This window comes from Mauremys mutica, chromosome 6, assembly GCF_020497125.1.
Source record: "Mauremys mutica isolate MM-2020 ecotype Southern chromosome 6, ASM2049712v1, whole genome shotgun sequence".
NCBI classification, from domain to species: Eukaryota; Metazoa; Chordata; order Testudines; family Geoemydidae; genus Mauremys; species Mauremys mutica.
In genome coordinates, this window is record NC_059077.1 from 126,360,711 (window position 1) to 126,382,769 (window position 22,059).

Genomic DNA, 22,059 nt, shown 5'->3' on the forward strand with positions numbered 1-22,059 from the left:
CATCTTTGTGCTGTCCATGGCAACACACCTGACCCTGATTCACAGATTTTAAGAACCAGAAGGGAAAATTATGGTCATTTAGTCTGACCTTCTGCATAATACAGGCCATAGAACATCACCCAGTGATTTCTACATCTAGCCCAATGACTGGTGATTCAACAAAAGTAAGACGCTGTCTTCATTTAAAGACTCCAAGTAGTGGAGAATCCCTTACATCTCTTGGTTCTAGTGGTTAGCCTCACTGGTAAACATTTGCATCTTTTTGGGCAACTGTTTGAACTTTGCTGACTTCAATTTCCAGCCCCTGGATCTCATTAGTGCTTTGTCAGCTAGTCTTCCAGTTTCAAATCTCTTCTTCCTATGCTGCTACTTAGAGATGGATCCAGTGGTCTCTTAACCTTCTTTAATTAGACTCAGGACTTGTCTACACTATAGGTTATGTCAACATAACGTATGTCGCTCAGGGGTGTGAATAAGCCAACCCCCCCTGAGCGACGTAAGTTACACCGACCACCAACCACTGTGTGAACAGTGCTATGTCAGCATAAGAGCTTCTCCCACCGACATAGCTACCGCCGCTCACGGAGGTGGAGTTATTATGCCGATGGGAAGGCTCTCTCCACCAGATGTGCTACAGTGGAGCAGCTGCATAAATTAGCCTTGAATAAACCAAGCCCCTTCATTCTGTCCCAGAGATTCGCATTTCCCAGACTTCAAAATCATTCTTGCTTTTTTCAGAACCCTTTCCAGTTTTGCCAGCGTCTTTGTTTAGAGTGTTGTCACCAAAACTGGACACAGCATTCCAGTAATGCTCTCAGCAATGCTGTATACAGAGGTCCCACTCAATGTTACTAGTTATATATGGAAGGATCACGTTAGCCTGCTTAGCCACAATGTTGTACTGGAAACCAACTGAACCTGAGCTATCTCCCATGACCCCTACATTCTTTTTGAGGCACTGCTTTCCAGAATACAGCCCCCTAGCCTGTAATTATGGCCTTCATTCTATTTTCTTAGATCAAAGTCCTTGCATTTGGCTGTATTAAGATATGTTTGATTGCACCCAGCTTACTAGAAGATCCAGATCAATCTAAGTAATCTGTCCTTGGTATTTTCCACTCGAATCTGTGTCACCTGCAAATGATCAGAAACGGTTTTACGTTTTTTTCCAGATTATTGATAAAAGTATTGAATAGTGCTGCTTTGGGAACCAGTCTCTGGGGGACCCCACTCACTGACTATACCTGATTAACAATTACTCTTTGAGATCTATCAGTTAGCCTGTTTTTAATCCATTTAATGGGCCATATTGAGTTTGTATCATGCCAATACTAAGCCAGGGGTTCTTTAGCACACAGTGGATAGCTTATTCATTTGGTGTAATGCCTGTTTCAATCCTGGGGGTCTAATGCTGTGTTTTACAGAATTGCTGTCAGCGTGTATCAGTCCCTTGCAGGTAGCATTGCATTATTTGTGTCTTAACATTTTCTATCACAGTGGTTTGAGGCCCCAGAAGTATAAAGCAATTGCTACAATAATGCCACAGCTTCACTGTGCTCTGCTTTCTCACACCCCCCTCTTTTATACTCTCTTGACATTCTCTGTCATAGGCAGTGTGTGCTGCAGTAGTTATTTACAACCACTAGGGGTCAGTTTTTTAATATCTAGAATTAAGAGTTCCTTTGTATGCTCTCTCAGTCCCCTGCACCCACTGCAGGCCTCCCCCTTGAGCCCTTCCCATTCTCCATGTCCTCTGCCTCCTATCCCCAGTCCTATGCCTCCTCGATGCCCCCAGGGCCCCTCCATCTGCATTCACCCCCACCTCCATGCCGAAGCAGTCTGACGTCTCCATTTCACATCTCTCCCAGGCTCCCCGCTCCCAGACTACTGCCCCTCTGCATCTCCCCCACCAGTGGCTCAGCACAGACTGGGGTCCGCAGCAAGGCAGATTATGTTATAGGTTTAACTTTACTACATAGAAATACCCTTTCCTCTTTGTAAGTCTGGGATGCTTCCCAGAAGTACACGGGGTTGAGAGGCACCTTGCTACCCCCTGCCCTTTGCACGAGGGAGCCTTATCTGTACCTGCCAGGGGTCAGCTCCCTGTCTCACCAGCCACCAGCAACACAAGCAGGCCCCTCTCAGCCTCCGCTGTCCCTTTGCAGGTTAGCAATAGGCACACCCCTGGAGTGCCCAGCAGGGCCGCCCAGAGGATTCCGGGGGCCCGGGTCTTCGGCAGCGGGGGGCCCCGCTTCGGTGGTAAGTCGGCGGCGGGGGGTCCTTCCATTCCGGGACCCACCACCAAAGTGCCCCAAAGACCCACAGCGGGGACCCCCCGCCGCCGAATTACCGCCGAAGCGGGACCCGCCGCCAAAGTGCAGCCCCCACTGCGGGTCTTCGGGGCACTTCGGCGGCGGGTCCCAGAATGGAAGGACCTCCCCCCGCCACCGAATTACCGCCAAAGACCCGGCTGCACTCCGGCGGCGGGTCCCGCTTCGGCGGTAATTCGGCGGCGGGGGGTCCTTCTGTCCCGGAGAGGAAGGACCCCCCCCCACCACCGCCGAATTACCGCCGAAGACCCGGCTGCACTCCGGCGGCGGGTCCCGCTTCGGCGGTAATTCGGCGGCGGGGGGTCCTTCTGTCCCGGAGAGGAAGGACCCCCCCACCAGCGAAGACCGGGAGCGAAGAAGCTCCGCGGGCCCCAGAGCGAGTGAAGGACCCCGCTCCAGGGGCCCTGAAAAATTCTCATGGGGGCCCCTGCTGGTCCCGGGGTCTGGGGCAAATTGCCCCACTTGCCCCCCCCCCGGGCGGCCCTGGTGCCCAGACCCTCTTCCACTGGCCACTCACCGATCTGCTACTCCCGAAGGAAGGGTACACACCAGCTTACCAGTTTCACCACTACACTTCCCTTTGCTTTTAGTGGAAACAAGTGAAAGTTTGTATAACAGCTATGAGAAGGTTCAATGGAAATATTGGCTACATAAATGCTATCGTAACATGCTTTCTAGAGCCTCAACTTAACTCGTAAGACATCCCCTTGTCTAATAAATTTAAGATGCACCTCAAGAGTTTCCAGTGTTTTTCAGCCAAGCCTGACTGTGATTTCTCACCCCCCTATGAAACACACACACTGTCAGCTTACGTCCTAGGTGAAGGATGCAGCGTGTAGCTCTGTACCTAGAGTTGTAGTCCAAAACTTCATTGCAAACAGGACTTTCTCCTGCTGATTTATTTCATCCTGTCAATTCCCTCTTGAAGATTTTACAATCCCTTCATTAGCATTTGTCTCTGACTAACTGGGCATCCATTGTGAACCATACAATACCCAATTTACATATAGCCAGCCAGCCAAACATCTCTTGCCTAAGAGAAACTGGTTCATCAACTTCTGGTGACCAGCCCCAACTCACAGACTTCAAGAACATATGTTTCAATATATATAATTCCTTATCTATTGTCTATAGATACATCTTGCAATCATTATGAGGACCAGTGTGACACAGACTTTCAGTAGAGACCACACCTGGCACTCTCTTGTGAACTAGTATGCACATACTAGACCCAAGGGAACTCTACCTCATGCTTCTCTGTGCCCTCTTCCAGTTGGCACCAAGAGGTCCCTAACTCAGAGTCCGATACTAACCCCCCTCAACACATTCTACAAGGCCCCTTTCCTCCATAACACCAGTGGAGCTGAGCAACTGGAGAATGGGAAGGTGGAGACATTGGGAAGACAGGATGAGCCAGAAAAGCTAGGAATGTTTTTGACAACTGAACAAGAGGGAATGGTTTATGAATCCCTGTGACTCTAAAACACATTTTCTGACCCCACTCCAAGCTTCCCAGAACAACTCAGTGCTAGCAGGAGATATGGCCAGTGATGTTTCAGGTGGGTTGGTTTCTACCTGTGGAAGTTTGATAGCAGGAATTGAAAGCAAATAAACCAGACAGAGTGGAAAGTTGGCTTCATCTTGAACCATTAGGCAGATACAGCCATGCCATGATCAACTTAAGGGCATACTTGACAATGGTTAGGCAGCGGATGTGCTGAACCGCTTCCCATCATGACGGCTAACATCATCTCATGAATCAGAGGGGTAGCCGTGTTAGTCTGGACATGCATCTGACAAAGTGGGTATTCACCCACGAAAGCGCATGCTCCAATACGTCTGTTAGTCTATAAGGTGCCACAGGACTCTTTGTCGCTTTTATCATCTCATGACTCCCCCATCTGTCTGTAGCTACCTGTTGTCTTATGCTGAGACTCTAAGCTCCTGGGGCAGGGGGACTGACTTTATGTTCTGTGTTTATACAGTGCGTGGCACAATGGGGCCCCACTGCGGTACTGGAATTCCTAGGTGCTACTGCAATACTAATAATGATTAATAATACTAGCTTCCTTTCTCTTACGCCATAACAGTAGCTGCTATTGCACAAGAGAGGTGTCTAGGAGAATATTTGACCTAGCAATGGGCTTCTGATTTCTGAATGGAATGGAAGAAAGATGTCATAGAAAATGTGGAGATAGTAGTAAGGCATCTTTGCCATGGGCTTTCTGGTTTGGTTCTAAGTAGGCCCAGCCAAATTAAATTAGCTGCCTCTTGGGGCTGTCTTCCTTCCACCCTCAACACATTCCTGGCCTGTGACTCCAGAAATGCAGAACCACAACTTCCTACCTTGGAATCCAAGCTCATAGTTCTCTTCAATCCAAGCTCACAAGATCTCTGTTTTCTCTGCTAATCCTGTTGGAGGAGGGGTGAGAGGGAACATAGTAGTAAAATCAGTGTGTGGGTAGGGCTCACCAAGAGATAAGGCAGAAGAGGCAGTAGTGATAGGATGGGTCTGATTGGACGATATTCTGGAAGAAAGAGAGGAGTGGGAAATGGTACGCATGGTGTAATGGCATGTTTACTTGCTGTACATAACTCAGCCACTAGATGTCTCTGCATACTGCAGAGAATTCCAGATGCGGTGTGGTCCTTGGTAAACAAGAATCAAAGCTGGAACTCAAGCTATGTGGAAACTGTTTATAGCTTTTGTAGCTGTTTTATTTAATATATGTTTTCTGTTTAAGAATGTCTTTAGTTCTGTAGATGTCATGACACATGGGAGAGGGAGGAAATAAGGGAGCAATGAGAGGGGACATGAATCTTTTAAAAAAAATTCTGAAAGACATAGAAACAGACATGAAGCAAGAAATAAGACGATAGGAAAAGGAGAGAGAACCACACTTACTGGAACTGGTAGTGTTCCAGGAACTAAGCCATGTCACCAATACCATCAGAGTTAAGGGGTTAATGTCCTGTTAATAAATGTCTTCTAGTAGCTGCTAAAGTATAAAAGCTGAATGTGTGAGTATAGCAAAAACATTGACTGGCCAAAACCCATGTAATTTCTCTATGCAAGTTCTGCATCATACCATTTAGAGCCATGGCCAGGGGCTGTAAAGTAAATGAGGGACAGAGCTCGCTTGCAGTGCACTCGGTGAAGGGTTTAGAAAAGGATAAAATACCAGTAGAAAATTCTAGTTTTTGATGAGGCTGTGGAAAGAAAAAGTTGCTATCCTTGGTATTGTGCCAGGGCAGCTCCCTACCCCCTGACTGGAAAGCCCACAGAATTCTTGCAGGCCATTCAAATCTATGGGAGGATTTTGCTAACTATTTTCCACTATAGATTTCTGCTCCTGCAGTTTGTCTCCCTCTGTCCTACTCACTCAGTGGCAGCTTTGCTGCTAAAAGGGCTTAGTGTCATTGCCTAAGGCAACAACTCCTGGTTTTAGAGATGGTTTCCGTGGTTGTTGTAGACAATTAATGGTGGGAAAGGACTGCAATTAACTGGCAGCAATAAAGGCAAATACCAGGTTACCAACTCTTGATGTTTTACATACATCCCCCAGCTTCAGGAGACAAGGGATTAAGTGAGAATCTCATCTTTCATTGAAAATAAAAAGGAAGTTGTAGTTGCAGATGAAAGCTTGAAAACATGACCCAAGAGGATCCTAAAGGCTCTGAAACTGGAAGGCCCCCGCACCTCAAAAAGCCCCAACATGTAGCTTAAAAAATCTCATGAATTTCCAGACAATCTCATGATTTTTGGAGGCCTGATTCCTGATTTTGGAATGTGTGGGGCTGCCAATGCTGCATGTAGCCTCTTTCCCCTACACTCTAATCTCAAGCAGGCTGTGCAGGCACTCAGGTGAGTGCAGGGAACAAGGGGGCAGTTTGTGACTCCTGAATTCAGGGGCTGTTCATCTCCTGGTGCAGACTTGAGGGCCACTCAAACTGGTTCCCCCAATGCCCACGGAGCAGAAGCCCCTATGAGGCGTGTTGTGGCAGGGACTCAAAGCACAGGTCTGACCCAGGCATGCCCCCCAACCAGTCTTGTCTATCTTAGTCATCTTTGAGCTGGGGGATCCTTGCCTGGTGCTGTTCAGTGGAGGTGGGCTCATGCTATCAGGTGACTGCGAATCAGACCTTTTGAGTCTAATCTGGAATGCAAACGGACATTAGAGTTCATGGTATGAACTCTTCACAGTATGTGTATGCACCTCGGTGAAATCCACCCCTGTGCAGAGAGCCAGCACAAAGCCTGTGCACCACCCAAGCCCTATTTTGGTAGGTACAAATGGAACGAATCAAATCAATTACTAGATCTATCGAATAAATCAAAGCCAGGCCCCTGTCCACCCCAGCTCTGATTCCACAGGGGTGTGCACCAGAACTGGTTGGGAATGCCGGGGAATAAAGACACTGCTGGGAGTGGCCCTAGGTCCAGATTCCCACATGTATCCAGGCACCTAATGCACACTGAAGCCCAGGGGATTTAGGCATGTAAATACCTTTGCAGTCTGGGTCCTATTTCTTATGTCACCTGCTTCAGCCAGACAGAGCTTTGGTCCCCTCAGGCCCTACTTCATATGCATGAATAAAAACATGATTCTGCAGAGCTGGAGCTGTTGTGCAAAACTCAGCTTTTCCTACGTGTCTTTCTAGCCACACACTTCCCTTAACACATACTTCCAGCGGCAGGACCTGTGGCCAGTTATCCCTGGTAAAGCGGGCATACACAGGCTGTCTCCTGGGCCTCACTGTAGCGGACTCTCAAAGCTTCAAGAGCAGTAGCCCTCCCTTCTCCTGTCCCATCCTGGAGAAGGGCAAATCAGCAATGGCCCTGGTTCTTTTAGCTACTTCTGGTGGCACAAGTGCCCCTGAGTAACATGCAGTGTGCTAAGCTCTCTGGCCTCACATGCTGTGCATATGAGACACAGACCTCTAACAGTTGTGAGCTCTTTGGGTAGGGAGTCTCATTGCTATGTTTGTACAGGGCCTTGCACAATGGGACTTCCTAAGTGCTACCACAATACAAATAGTAAACAGTAACCTCACTAACATATACCTGCATATATCAGACTGCTGCCCAGCCAACGGTTCCCAGGTCGCTCTCTGGAATATCAGACCCAAAACTTTGCTGTACTTGAGCCATAAATCTGCTTTAAATGGTCCAGCACACTTGGTCACAAGTTGATACCCACCTGGTAATGCTGACTGGCCAGTCATAAACGTACACCTCTACTGCTGCTGTGCAGGATTTTCCATAGACAGCTGTAAAACCTTGCCCGTGCAGATCTGGGTTGGATGGAATGACAGCTTTAGCTGTGGTGCCAACAGAAAGCTTCGTCTAGTGCTTTTGGTCTCTGAAATTCAGACAGATGATATTCCTCCCAAGTTCTAAGAGGATGCATGTTCTCTCAGACTTTAGAATCTTTTGCTTAAAACAATATGACATGCAACTAAATTAATCATAGAATCATAGAATCTCAGGGTTAGAAGGGACCTCAGGAGATCATCTAGTCCAACCCCCTGCTCAGAGCAGGACCAACACCAGCTAAATCATCCCAGCCAGGGCTTTGTCAAGCCTGACCTTAAAAACCTCTAAGGAAGGAGATTTCACCACCTCCCTAGGGAACCCATTCCAGTGCTTCACCACCCTCCTAGTGAAATAGTGTTTCCTAATATCCAACCTAGACCTTCCCCACTGCAACTTGAGACCAATACTCCTTGTTCTGTCATCAGGTACCACTGAGAACAATGAGTCCATCTCCATTGAATAACCATCAATATCCCTGAATCCTGCCTGCCTTGCATTTCAGATTTGATATGGGGCAATGCATTTGCATTGCACCACTGTTGCTACTAGGAATATTCATGCTTTTGCTTTGCACTTCCATTAAAATGTTACCCAACACGCCTTCCACTACTCTGGGGATTTCTTTCACTGCAGGTTTAGTTCCAAAAGTTTGCTTCTACACACAGAGCAAGGCTGGATTAATTTAACAATGTGATTTTAAGCCAGTTTAGGTAAGCCATGCAAAACCCTTGATGAGCACTTAAACTTTTAGTAGGTTAGTTTGCACTGGTAAATGTAAAGGTACAAGCTAAATCAATGTAGCCGGAATTAAACCATTAAAAGTGTTTCCATAGTGGGGTTTGCACAAGAACCAGTTTTAGTTAAACTGGTGCAAATTCTGTGTTTAGACAAGGCCAAAGTGGCAAACCTGAGAAAGGCATAGGAAACAGTATACAGGAGCTGATATCTCATTTCCTTTCCTGAACACAGAATTAATTGTGTTTGCTCATCATCGTATTTGCGGAGTCAGAGGAATCTAATTGCATTTGTGGAAGGACAGCTATATACCATGAAAACTAAAATTAGCAATTCAAATAGGCTCTTGGCACTTATAACGTGGGATACAGGCACCACCAGATGCTTTTTAACAAATCTTGCAGCATCCTGATCAAAATACCTGATCATGATGCAGCCGTGTCTGCTGTCGTGGTCATCATTACTGTCAGAACAGCAAAAGGTCCTGATCTCACCCTGTTCAGTAAACCCTATGTGCTGTGTGCACCGAGCTTTGATGTATGATGCTTTTATTCTTTTACAGGGAATATTCTTGAGCACTGGCAGAATCTGGTATCCTTAATCTTTACCAGCTCGGGGAAATGGCCAGCAAAGCAGATGCAAGCCTGGTGCAGCCCCGGGACTCACATGGCTCAGCGCCGCGGGGCTGTCAGTCTATTCCTGGGGCCTAGCAGTGTCTGAAACCCTTTCTCTGCTCCCAAGCCTGTCAGGGGGTTTCGTAGGGGGACCCAGGCCTATGCACTCCTAGATCTTTGCAGGCTCTCCTGCCTGTTGGTCAGTTCGTCCCCTCCTGGGCTGTTTAGTAGCTTGCTGGCAGTCACTCCTTTCTCCAGTCTGCTCTCTTCTCTGGTAGCCGCCCCTCCCCTCTGCTTCTCAGCCCTTTTGTCCTCCCAGCTGCTGAAAGGCTTCCAATCAGCAATGGCCGGCAGTGCCTGCATTAACTCTTTGGTCGCTGGGCCAATGTGGGGGCCATACACCCCACGACAGGGTGGTATTGATGGATTATAAAAGGAACTAGTTTTGATAGGAAAATGCCAGGAAGGATGGTCTTGTCTTGTGGATAAAGCAAGGGAGTAGGACTCAGCAGAATTCAGTTCCCTTGTGATTGTGGGCGAATCAGCGTCTCTCTGGGTCTCTGTTCTCTCCCAGGTGTATGCTGCAGGCATATGGAGGATGGTTCTCCTGAATTATTCTCCATGTAATCATTGGACTGCCTTCTTTCATTAGAATGAGAGGTAAGGGGTAACAATTGGATAGACTTGGTGGATGTTTTCCCCTTTTCAGCTAATACGGTTGAATGTATTGTAACACATGTGGCCATATTAGTATGGAGTAACAGCACAGCATGCTGCATCACTGACCCTGGCAGCTCTCCCATGTTTAGCCAGAAACTTATTTGTACATGCAGTGGAGTTTTAAAGGGCCACACAGCACGGACTCTGGTGGCCCGGGGCTGGGTGGTCAGGCAAAAATGGGAATTTCCAAAGTCAAATGCTCCTGCTCTGGAAGTTTGATCTAAACCCTGAGTGGATGCAGGGAACACGTGCTTGGGAAATGAAATTTTCAAAGTCTTGTTACTCCTCTGTGGGCTATTGGGGGTTCTAGGGTATGCTGCTCTGCTGCCCATTTCAACACAGTCTCCAAAGTAGCTGCAGACACTGCATCGATCCGGCATAGAACACCCCCAGCACTAGATCTTTCGCAGTGAAGCAGAGTATGACACCTGAAGCCAGATCCTCAGTTGGTGCAAATTTGCATAGGTGCATTGATTTCAGTGGAGCTATGCTGGTTTACACCATCTGAGGTTCTGGGCCCTGCTAGCCACAGCTCTACATACCACATACAATGGGTGCTTTTGGTTTTCTGCTCTCGTTTGGTGCAGAAGAGGAATGTGAATGCAGAAAAGGAGCAGTCTGTACATACGCTGTCCCCAAACGGATGATACACTTTGAATAGCTAACTAGAGCAGGCCAACAGTTTTCATTTGAAAACATTTTTTTCAGTGAAGAATGGCTTTCCTCAAAATGAAAATTTACATAAGACCATCAATATAGCCATACTGGATCAGACCAATGGTCCGTGTAGCCCAGTATCCTGTCTTCCGACAGTGACCAATGCCAGGTGCCTCAGAGGGAATCAACAGAACAGGTGATCAAGTGATCCATCTCCATTTCTTTGGAAAATGCTCACTTTTGACTAAATTGTTTGGGTTTTGAGTAATCAGAAGTGAAAAGCTTCACTCGAAACCTCAAGAGTTTTGATCAACCTTCCCCTCACCCCATCCCAAACATCAGTTTTTGGATTAAACTTTTTGGTTTTTGAGAAAAATGCAACAATTTCAGAAGAAACATTTCTATTTTTGCTAAATCTTTGGCAGGAACAAAAAGCCATTTCCCAACCAGCTCTAGAAGTTACCCCTGTGCACCACATCAGCCCTTTGTGCTGCAGCCATCAGAGACATTTAGACGGCAGCGTTCCTGGAGATGCCATGGCAAGCACGTAGGTAGGGTGACCAGATGAGATGAAGAAAATATCGGGACACATGGGGGAGGGGGGTCATGGGACAACCACCCAAATATTCATAGAATCATAGAATCTCAGGGTTGGAAGGGACCTCAGGAGGTCATCTAGTCCAACCCCCTGCTCAAAGCAGGACCAAACCCAACTAAATCATCCCAGCCAGGGCTTTGTCAAGCCTGACCTTAAAAACCTCTAAGGAAGGAGATTCCACTACCTTCCTAGGTAACCCATTCCAGTGCTTCACCACCCTACTAGTGAAAAAGTTTTTCCTAATATCCAACCTAAACCTCCCCCTCTGCAACTTGAGACCATTACTCCTTGTTCTGTCATCTGGTACCACTGAGAACAGTCTAGATCCATCCTCTTTGGAACCCCCTTTCAGGTAGTTGAAAGCAGCTATCAAATCCCCCCTCATTCTTCTCTTCTGCAGACTAAACAATCCCAGTTGCCTCAGCCTCTCCTCATAAGTCATGTGCTCCAGCCCCCTAATCATTTTTGTTGCCTTCCGCTGGACTCTCTCCAATTTGTCCACATCCTTCTTGTAGTGTGGGGCCCAAAACTGGACACAGTACTCCAAATGAGGCCTCACCAGTGCTGAGTAGAGGGGAATGATCCCATCCCTCGATCTGCTGGAAATGCCCCTACTTATACAACCCAAAATGCCATTAGCCTTCTTGGCAACAAGGGCACACTGTTGACTCATATTCAGCTTTTCGTCCACCGTAACCCCTAGGTCCTTTTCTGCAGAACTGCTGCCCAGCCATTCGGTCCCTAGTCTGTAGCAGTGCATGGGATTCTTCCGTCCTAAGTGCAGGACTCTGCACTTGTCCTTGTTGAACCTCATCATATTTCTTTTGGCCCAATCCTCTAATTTCTCTAGGTCCCTCTGTATCCTATCCCTACCCTCCAGCGTATCAACCACTCCTCCCAGTTTAGTGTCATCTGCAAACTTGCTAAGGGTGCAGTCCACACCATCCTCCAGATCGTTAATGAAGATATTGAATAGAACTGGCCCCAGCACCGACCCTTGGGGCACTCCACTTGATACTGGCTGCCATCTAGACATGGAACCATTGATCACTACCCGTTGAGCCCGACCATCTAGCCAGTTTTCTATCCACCTTACCGTCCATTCATCCAGCCCATACTTTAACTTGCTGGCAAGAATACTGTGGGACGGTCCTGATTTTATCGGGATATCTGGTCACCCTACATGTAGGGTTAATGGGTTAATGCTACGGGGGGAGAGGAGGGAAGCTAGGTAGGGGCTATGCTCTGGGTAGAACCTGACATCTGTCACTGTCGGCTCACTGCATAGAGATGTCAACAGGGAGCATCAGGCTGGCTCATGACAAGACTAGACTCCTGGACATCTTGGAAGCCATTCAGGTGTCACCCTGGTCATGAGTGAGGAGTCCCCTGCTAAGCCTTCACTAGAGCAGTTAGAAGCAAAACGATTCTTCATGGCACAAATCTGCCGCAAGTTTCATTGGAGGTACTCTACCAGCCTACACTAGAGGCAAACTTGCCACTTGAGGAAATGGGCAGTCTCCCATTGCAACCCAAAGGACAGGGGAACGGTAAGAGCCAGGATCAAGTGGTATCTCAGGCAGTGAGCAAGGACTGTGCTCTGCCTGCTTGGCCACCAGAATTTGCCCTGCCTTTTCCCAGGAGGTTTTGTGGTGCTCCACAGGAAATTGATCTCACCCACACTGTAATCCAGCACCTCAGATAGGTCAGTGCATCAGCAAACAGCAACTCCCCCAAAAGCTATTTTTCACTTCCTGGGGCACGCAGGGGTGTGAATCACCTTGGTGCCACCTGCCTCCAGCATGAAGGTGTCTTGCCTTTGTCAGCTGGCAGTTAGCTTCCTAACGTAACCAGCCTGTCAGCTACTCAAGCACTCTCCTCTGGGCTATCCCAGCCCTCTCTTTGCCTTGCAGGTTGACAACAGATGCACTCCAGCCCCTGAGTCCTTTCAAAGTGTCCCCCTTTGGTATCCAGTCCCTGGTCACCGGATACCCATAGACATCCCAGGCTCTGCTCCCAAAGGAACAATGTGCCATGATTTACCAGCTTTACCTTAGACTCCTCCTGTAATAGGCACAGCACTTGAGTTCAATTCTGAAACAAAAAGGAAATGTATTTAAGAAAGAATATTCAAATAAAAAGAGCGTGAGAGATGGGAACAAATGGTTACATATAAAACAACATCACATTACACATTTTAAAGACTAAACTTAACTAACAAGTTGTCCTCCTGTCTAAAGAAGCTTAGCTAACCCAAAATTCTGTGCAGTGTTTTCACCCAAGCCCATCTGAGACCTATTTTTCATGAAGCCAACTCATTGTCAGTTTACTTCCTAGATGAAGGATGCCAGGGTGTCTTTTTGCACCCCTCAATATACCAGAACAGACCTTTCCTGATGGGAGGGGGGGTTGGGGAAACTCTATTTTGATCTTGTTTACCTCTTCCTGTTAGTTTCCTTCTCAAGTCTTCACCAGCTCTTCATCAGCATTTGCCTTAGCATGCTAATAGACTCCTATTGACGTGCAAGACACTTGGGTTGCCTCCAGAGATAAGGTGTTTCCCCATCTCTTGTCTGGAGGAGTTGATCTCAAGTGACCTGTTCTTAAACTACAGACCTAGAGAACATGATTTTTAGTACATATATACAATAACTTCTCACACATTCTCCATACATACATCTCACAATGGTTAGGACCACCAGTGTGACACAGGTTCATTAGAAACAGTATATGACATTCTTATGGGAAACACAAGTGAGCCCAGTACCCCATTATACCCCAGTGCCCTTTGCCAGGTTGGCATCCAGAGGATCTTGGGTCACAGGGGTTGCCATTTCACATAGTCCTATCATACCCATATGTTAGAGTGCTCTAAGCAGGGTCAGTCTGCAGGGGACACTGGGTTAGTGTTCTAGCTTTTTGTTGGTTTTTAAATCTTATCTGACAGAGGTTCAAATCCTAGCCTCTTCACTGATAAAATCAGCTCCAACGATCTCCTCCTATTTCCTCACGATGGACGTTAATCCACATCATGGAAACAACCGCACAGTTCCACACGACTGCAAGTCTGCACTCAAGGGATAGCTAGCAGTGGAACAAGAAGGAGAGGGGATGCAAGATTGATGGGGCGTCAGGTGACTGGGACAGAGAGCACCTGCCTGCCCTGTGCTTTCCTGCAGACCGTGCTATTAATTCATAAGCCCTGAAATTCACCCCTCAAATATGGGGGGAAACAGTTACAAACTGTGATAGCAGATGTCAAGCTGTTCTGAGCTTCTTCACTAATACCCTCCACGGTGGAACGTTTTAACAGAGATTGCAAACACATCAAACCTTACTTTCAAAACTGTCACACAGAACAACAAGTAGGAGACATGAACTCATATGAAATCTGAATGGAGACTTCTTATGAGCAGAAAATATGCTCCCTGGCTGCTTGGTGCCTTTATCTGGCAGTTCAAGAAACATTGTCAAGCAGTTTGTGCTGCAGAATTGACCTGTCTTCAAATCAGTTTAATCTGGCAGGGAATGCCATCTGAATTTTAAATCTCTGATTTTAAGTCTCTCCTTTGGCACAAAGAGCTAAGTCATCCCTCTCCGTAAGTGAGTCCTAGGGAAGGAGACATATAGCATGGAAAATTCAGATCTTGCAGAATTCACTGCCGGGAAGGAGGGGTGCAGGAAAGAATCCGGACAAAACAAAGTGCAGGCACTGGTGAGAACATGGCCTTTGATGGGGAAAAAGTAGCTAGACATAAAACTGCCATGGATTTACTGTTCTCATTCTGCAATACCTTTTCCTATACGGGTCTGAAGATGCCCAGATAGATTTTCCCTAGAATTTTTTTAATGGATGCCCTGGAGCAGTGGAGAGTCTATATAAGCAACAAAACCAGGAGTGAAGTAAGACCCTGGCAAGGAACTTCATAGCTAAACTAGAGGAGTAGATGAGGGAGAGCTTTGCCACCCAAAGAACATCAGAACAAAAAAACCCTCTTACATAAGCTAGATTTCTTGGTCCCACCCCTTGTTCCTATAGCAAGCAGCTGCTGGTCCCTCAAAGCAGCACAAGATATGAAAGACCACTGCAATTGACATGACATCTTTTAGAATGTCTCACGTCTGTAGATCTTAATTTTCCTACGTTGATATTTATTTAAAGTACTAGATAACATTCAATGCCACTTTCCAGCGAGGCAGTGTAGCACCAGATTTACATCTTAATTTATGATCTATGGTAAAACTTAGAACATCAGAAATGAAATATGTTTTGTTCTGGAGTGTAAGTGATCACTGTTGAGTCCTCTGCAGCTTCTGGTGCCAGTCTTGTAATGTGGGGCCTGCAAGAAGTAAAGTCACATGATTTAGCAGTCAGGCTAAAATACCTCCTCAGTTTGAAAGCTGGTCTTCAGTGGAGTTCATCTGGACTTTTTAAACGTTGTTTTTTTAAATCATTGACCTCAGACAAACTAGTGGATATTTTATATTTTTTCCTATGTCGACTGTTATCAGAGGAAATGTCCTCAGAGTCAGGACTTACTGTTTTTGTGTTTTATCTGTGCAGCAAATTCCATTAAGTGAAATTTAATGCCAAAGCTGTAAGATCTGCATTCCTGGGGAATGACTGTTTGGGGCATTGTCTTTGAATCGGCTGCAAACACAAGCTGATAAAGCACTTGTTGGATTAGTCAGTCATGTCATCCTTTGCTGGACAGTAATACAAAATTGCTAGAAGAAAAAGTATTTCCTCAGGGGGACCATGTCGCCTCCTGTAGGGCACAGCCATGCCGAGAAGCAAGTAAGCAACCGTGCTGCGTGGTAAAGTCACACGTCATTTTGCTCCGACTTATACTGAGGTAGGGAGATCTTGGGCCTCAGTCGCATGGAGTGAAATAGAAGATTAGAATGCAGTGGCCAGATGTTTTGCGTTAGTGTCTGGGGGAAAGGAAGACGTCATCTCATCTCATCTTTCTCCAAGATTTGATTGTTTTGCATCTTGCATATGGGGAATATGGGGAATCCACCTAGGAAGCACGAGCTGTAGAAATAAACCAAGGGACTGATTTCTCCACTTCCCTGCACCCTGTGTGGCCATTTAAACCTGGGCAAAGTGTCCATAAAACACTGCCAGATTCGCCTTTCATACTCCCTGGGCACAGGTGGAAATAACTATACAAGACTCTGGGCAACATAGAATCGGACCCTGAATCTGTAACAGCATTATCAGACCTCTTAGAATCAGGAAGGGAACATTCCGAGCTTGGCAATTTACATGGGGGCCAAAGCAATTAGGCATGTGATTACAGTTAAGCACATGGTTAAGTGCTTCCATATTCAATATTCCATATTCTTCTTGATCAAAGATGATCACCAGAAGGAAAGTAATACCCACAGTGTCATTGACCCATCTCTGCCATGTACCTGAGGTGCTAGCCAATCTGGGAGAGGAGATTAGAAACAGCCCCAAGGCAAGAGGGTTAGATGTGTGTTCAACACTCATTGTGCCGGTTCTGTACTGATTTACAGCTCTGTGAAATCCACTTGGCTTCAGTGGAATGGCATTGAGTACAGTCCGGCATGGGATTTACTCAGGTCTGCTCTGGCTGTTTTAATCTCTTTACTGTAGAATACAGCAGGTTCTGTGTAGGGCTGAAGAGGGCAATGGCAGGTCTTTCTCCAGCTGTACATCCAACTCCAATTTCTGCCTTTCCAAAAAGAGATCAGCACTTACTTCTCTGAAGCCAAATCAGAACAGAGTGCTACCCATGTTGTGGGACTTCCTGTGTCCTCAGTTCCTGTTACAGTGCTTAGTCTCATCACAGTCCCAAATTCTGCAAACATTGGCGACTTTACACAATGTGTTCTCAACGTGTGCATTGCAACCCCCAGCAAAAAGGGTTGTGAACAGGTGCCTGGAGGGACTGGAGCCACTTGGCCTTTTCCCTATTGCTAAATAGAAGGGGAAGGTAGAAGGGAAGGAGAGTTGTGTCCCAGCAGTGACAGGGAGTCTTGGTGTAGACAAGCTCAAGAAGCTGGGCATCATACACTGCATCCACTAGTGTCCAAATGAGGATTCTGATTAGCAGTCAAGTGTTCTTGGCTTTTTCTAAACACACTCTCTGAATTTCTGTTCATCCCTACCCTGCAAGTTACACAGAAAGTGCCCTCTCATTCACTTACATCGAACCAACTTTTATAAAGCAAGAGAACAAAAATAATTTGTTCCCACAGGAATTTTAGGTTAAGGGAACCAAATGACATGTTATCCGACAAATACAGTCGCTTTACCTAGTTCATTAAATAAAGCCTAAGAGCTGTGCAGTGTCACCTCGTGCAGTGGCTCTCAACCTTTCCAGATGACTGTGCCCTTTTCAGGAGTCTGATTTGTCTTGCGTACCCTCAAGTTACACCTCACTTAAAACCTGCTTGCTTACAAAATCAGAGCTAAAATACACAAGTCTCACAGCACACTGTTACTTAAAAATTGCTGACTTTCTAATTCTTACCACATAATTATAAAAATACCCAATCAGAATAAAATGTTGTACTTACATTTCAGTGCATAGTACACAGAGCAGTATAAACACGTCATTGTATGAAATTTTAATTTGTACTGACTTCGCTAGTGCTTTTTATGTAGCCTGTTGTAAAAGTAGGCAAATGTCTAGATGAGTTGATATATCCCTGGGAAGACCTCTGAGTACCCCCAGGAGTACACATACCCCTGATTGAGAACCACTGCTCTAGTGTGTCTACATTAAAGGGCCTATGCCCCTTAGTTCAAATGAGGCATGTGCTGCCAGGAGTTTTTCCTGCAGATTTAGGATGACTTCCTCCTCAAACAGGGTTAGCTAAGCTGACAGAAGCACTCATCTATTGGCATAGCTGCGTCTACACTGGGGGTTTTCTTGGCATAGCTGTGTCGTAAGGGTGTGTGTTTTTTTCACATCCCTCACTGTAGCGGGGTGGTTACCCGCTCCTGCCCTTCAGGGCTTAAAACAGCCTGGGAGAGGGCTGTGGTTGGGGCAAGAAGCCTGAGCTGATTGGGGGAAAGCAGGCTCAGCTGTGGCCATGCCCCAATCAGGCCCAGCTGGCCCCTATAAGAGGCAGTGAGCCAGAGGCCCAGTCAGTCTCCTTCTGCCTGTAGAGGGAGAAGGGCCTGGCTGCAGGGAGCTAGACACAGGGTACCTGAATGGAGCAGGGCTGGGGAAAGGCAGAGGAGCTGCTGCCTGGAAAGCCCCAGGCTGTGGCCTAGCATAAGGCCAAGAGGTACTGGGGGCTGCAGGGGGCAGCCCAGGGGTAGGCAAAGGCAGCAGGTCCAACCCCCCCTTGCCAGTGATGAGTGGCTGATACTGCAGTCTGCCCCAGTGAACTGGGCTAGAGGATACTGGGCAGTAGCCAAACTGAGGCAAAGTGGGGATAGTGGGTTGGGGGTTCCCCAGGGAGGGGATACCCAGACTGGTGGGGTACTGCCAGGAAGCAGCACCCCAGTTAAAAGGACACCGGGGTCCTGGGAGGACAGGCAGATCACTGGCCTGCAGAGGGCACTCGAGAACTGGAATGAGCTAATTCCCTGAGAGACCAGCAGGAGGCGCCGCAGGGGTGAGACTGCTCGTCTACACTCACCTATGCTGATATGAAGGTTTATGTGTAGGAGGAATGTCTGCACTGGACACTACAGCAGCACTGCACCACTGTAGCGCAGACACTTACTACAGCGGCAGAAGGGGTTCTTCTGTCATGTAGTAAATTCAACTCTCAGAGGCAGCAGCTAGGTTGACGGAAGAATTCTTATGTCAATCTAGCAGTGTCCACACTGGGGCTTAGGTCGCCTTAGCTACGTTTCTCAGGAATGTGAATTTTTCACACCCCTGAGCATCCTAGCTAGCTTGGCCTAAGTTTTAGGTGTAGACTAGGCCCAAGCCTGAGTGGTGTACATCAGAACTAAGGGCCTAAAGATATAGATAGGCACACTGTGGAATATTCAAAAGCAGCCAGTGGGAGTTAGATGCTTTTGAAAATCTCACTAGGTGCCTATCTGCATCTTTAGTTACCCAAGGCTTGGTCTATACTTAATAATTAGATCCGCCTAACTATGGAAAATGTTGCACCATGAGCATCGTAGTTGACAGAAAGACCCCTTCCATCAGTGTAGGAAGTGTCTACGCTAGAGCAGACAGCTGCAGTGCGGTCACTGTGCCGCTGCAGTGTAGACATGGCCTACGTATCTTTGAAAATCCGACCCTAAGCTTCCAGAGACCTAACCGTGACGTTAATACCACGGGTTTGCAAATGTCAGTGATAGACTGTAGCAAGGCTGCTCCCTCCCTCCCCTGTACCAGGACTCCAACTAGCCCTTTAAAAGCCAGTTTTTACCTCCACGCTGCTCCATTCACTACACAGTGCTCCCCTGTGCTGCTGCATTTTGAATAAAATGGGGATTTCCAGCTGGAAAGAGCGAGTATCATTGGGCTGCAGCTACCACATCTGATTGAAAGATTGCAACTGTCTGCGGATGTCTGTTCCCAGCATCGGGATGATGATTATGTATTCAGTTGTTCATATTTTGTCATAAGCAGTTTTTCCTTGGTAACACATTCAGTTTCCACTCTGTCATTAAAATAACACTGAAATAACAATGTAAAATAACAGTGTAAAATCAAATAGCTGAAGAGCTCTCCCTGCTAACCCTGTGGCCTGTACAGTTTCCTCCCCCTCCCCCTTTTAAGTACTCAAGAGACGTTGTTTTGCAACAAGGCCACTCATTCCAAAGAGGGCACAAACCTCATCAGCATCAGGTAAACATATCAAATAAATAGCGTAGGCCTGGTGCAGGAAAGAGGCTCACATCTGCTAAACAAAGCTCAGGGCCAGATTCTGGTCCCCTCATGCATGCAGTGTAGTACTTTACTATGTGCATCGCCTCAGTGAGATTACTTGCACAGAACGGTACTGTGCTGAGTGGGGGGTTGAAAGGAGCTGGGCTTCAGCGCTATTAAAATACTAATGTTTAGCAAATTCCCCAAGAGCTGTTATCTGTTGAAGGAGTAATACACCTAGCGGGTTTCAACTGACATGCTTGCTAAACACACCTCGGAATTTCTAGGAGATTGTCTTTAATGACTTACTATTAGAATCTGAATTTCCTGGTTACATTATGTCCAATAATGGATTGATTTAAAAGGTATAGCTCAGTTATGAAGCACTGCTCATATCACAGACCTTGATGTCATGAGTTTTAATAAGTGGCTAGTATATCCCCACCCCCACCTTCACTGGCACAGGATAGGGCCATGCATTATGTGGCTCTTCCGAGAATGCAGCACGGCATCACCTTGATTTTCTGAAAAGCTCAGGGCTGGAGCCAGATTTTCCAGAGAGCTCAGCACCCAGCAGCTCCCTCTGTGACCCTCATGGCTCAATTTTCAAGAGCCCTCAGCACTCAAAATGCCCTTGGAAAACCTGGCCCCAGATGTGTCCATGCCTTTTCACACTCACGCTATACCACGCTGGTCTCGCTGTTACAGCAAAACCCCCTGACTCATTTCAGGCTAGAGACGCTTCCCTAGCCTCCACCCCAGCCCAGCGACACCTTTTCCTGGGTCACATCCCAGGCCTGCATCATGTGCACCATCTTCTGGCTGAGAGGTGCCTATGGGAGTTCTTTCAGGAGCCCCTCACTGGCCATCCAGAAGGGCAGTGCTGAGCATTCAACTCCCAGTGACTGATGGGAGATATGCAAGCTCAGCACCTCTTGGGGGCAGGCCCTCACGTGGCCAGCGAGGTTGCAGTTGAGCATTGTGAACAACCTCAGGTATGAAGCTTAGAGGGCCGAGTCACTTCCCTTTGCCCCTCCCAGGCTTGGCAGTGGACTCTGGGACTCACCAGAGCAGGTTTGGTCCTGCTTTGAGCAGGGGGTTGGACTAGATGACCTCCTGAGGTCCCTTCCAACCCTGAGATTCTATGATTCTAGGTGCTGGTGGGCTCTTGGATCAGCACTGCAGCTACTTGCCAGTGCTCCTCTGGGCCCTTCCCTGGTCCCATCCACTGTTGAATGTGGCCTGGGCACAGGGCTCTCCCCATCCTGCTGCAGGTCTTCCCAGCTGTGGGGAGAGGAGCTCCCATAGTCTTCTTCACTCCTCCTTCCTCTTTCTCCCCCACCCTGTCATTCTACCTCTCCTGCTCTGTCTCTGCTCCTTTGTCTCCTTCACTTGCTCCCTCATGCCCTCTGTTCCTCTTTCCAGGGCCGCCCAGATGGGGGGGCAAGTGGGGCAATTTGCCCCAGGCCCCAGGCTCCGCAGGGGCCCCCAAGAGAACGGCTGAGGCTCCCACCCCAGCCTGACCCCGCCTCCGCCCCTGTCCCGGAGCCTCAGCGCATCCAGGAGCGTCCCTGAACAGCTGCAGCGTGTCTCCGGTGGGACCTGAGCTTCGCCCCGCTGGAGCTTGCAGCCCCGCCCCCTTAACACGCGGTTCTGAGCGGGGAGGAGCTCAGGCCCTGCCGGAGGCAAGCTGTACCGCTGTTCAGGGACGCTCCTGGATGCGACGCACTGAGGCTCCGGGTGAGGGGGAAGCCGGGGGTAAGAGGCTGGGGCCGGGGCCAGGGGGGTTGGATAAGGGGCAGGGAGTCCTGGGGACAGTCAGGGGACAGGGAGGGGGCAGAGGTTGGGGGGCAGGGTCAGGGGACAGGGAACGGGGGGGTTGGATTGTGGGCGTTCCGGGGGTCTGTCAGGACTCAGCGGGGGGGTGAATAGGGGTCAGGGCAGTCAGGGGACAGAGAGCAGGGGTGGAGTCCTGGGGTGGTGGTGGGGAGGGGTCTCTGGGGGACAGTGAGGGGGCAAGGAGCAGGATGGATCGGGGATTCTGAGGGGAGTGGGCAGTTGGAGGGCAAGAAGTGGGTGGGGGTCGGAGAGAGGGCAGGGGCAGGCTGTCTGGGAGGCACAGCCTTCCCTACCCTAAAGCTCATTCAGCAGTTTGAGGCTTGCAGAAGAGCCAAGCTGTTAGCTTTTCCATTAGGGCTACGATCCCTTTCACTTCTCAAATGCCAAATTATAGTCTATATTTAATTTCAGTGCCATAGGGAGATTCATG

At 47.9% G+C, this 22,059-nt stretch overlaps 1 long non-coding RNA gene across 2 annotated transcripts in view; it reads right to left on the bottom strand.

Annotated features, from left to right (window-relative positions):
* The window catches only part of LOC123373186, a 54,629-nt gene extending 51,352 nt beyond the window's left edge, over nucleotides 1–3,277 (bottom strand). For both annotated transcript variants that reach the window (XR_006580603.1, XR_006580604.1), the window contains exons 1-2: nucleotides 3,143–3,277; nucleotides 1,073–1,134 (exon numbers count right to left, since the gene is read on the bottom strand). This is a non-coding gene — a long non-coding RNA (uncharacterized LOC123373186). The remainder of the gene's footprint in view (nucleotides 1–1,072; nucleotides 1,135–3,142) is intronic.
* Nucleotides 3,278–22,059: the final 18,782 nt, after the last annotated feature.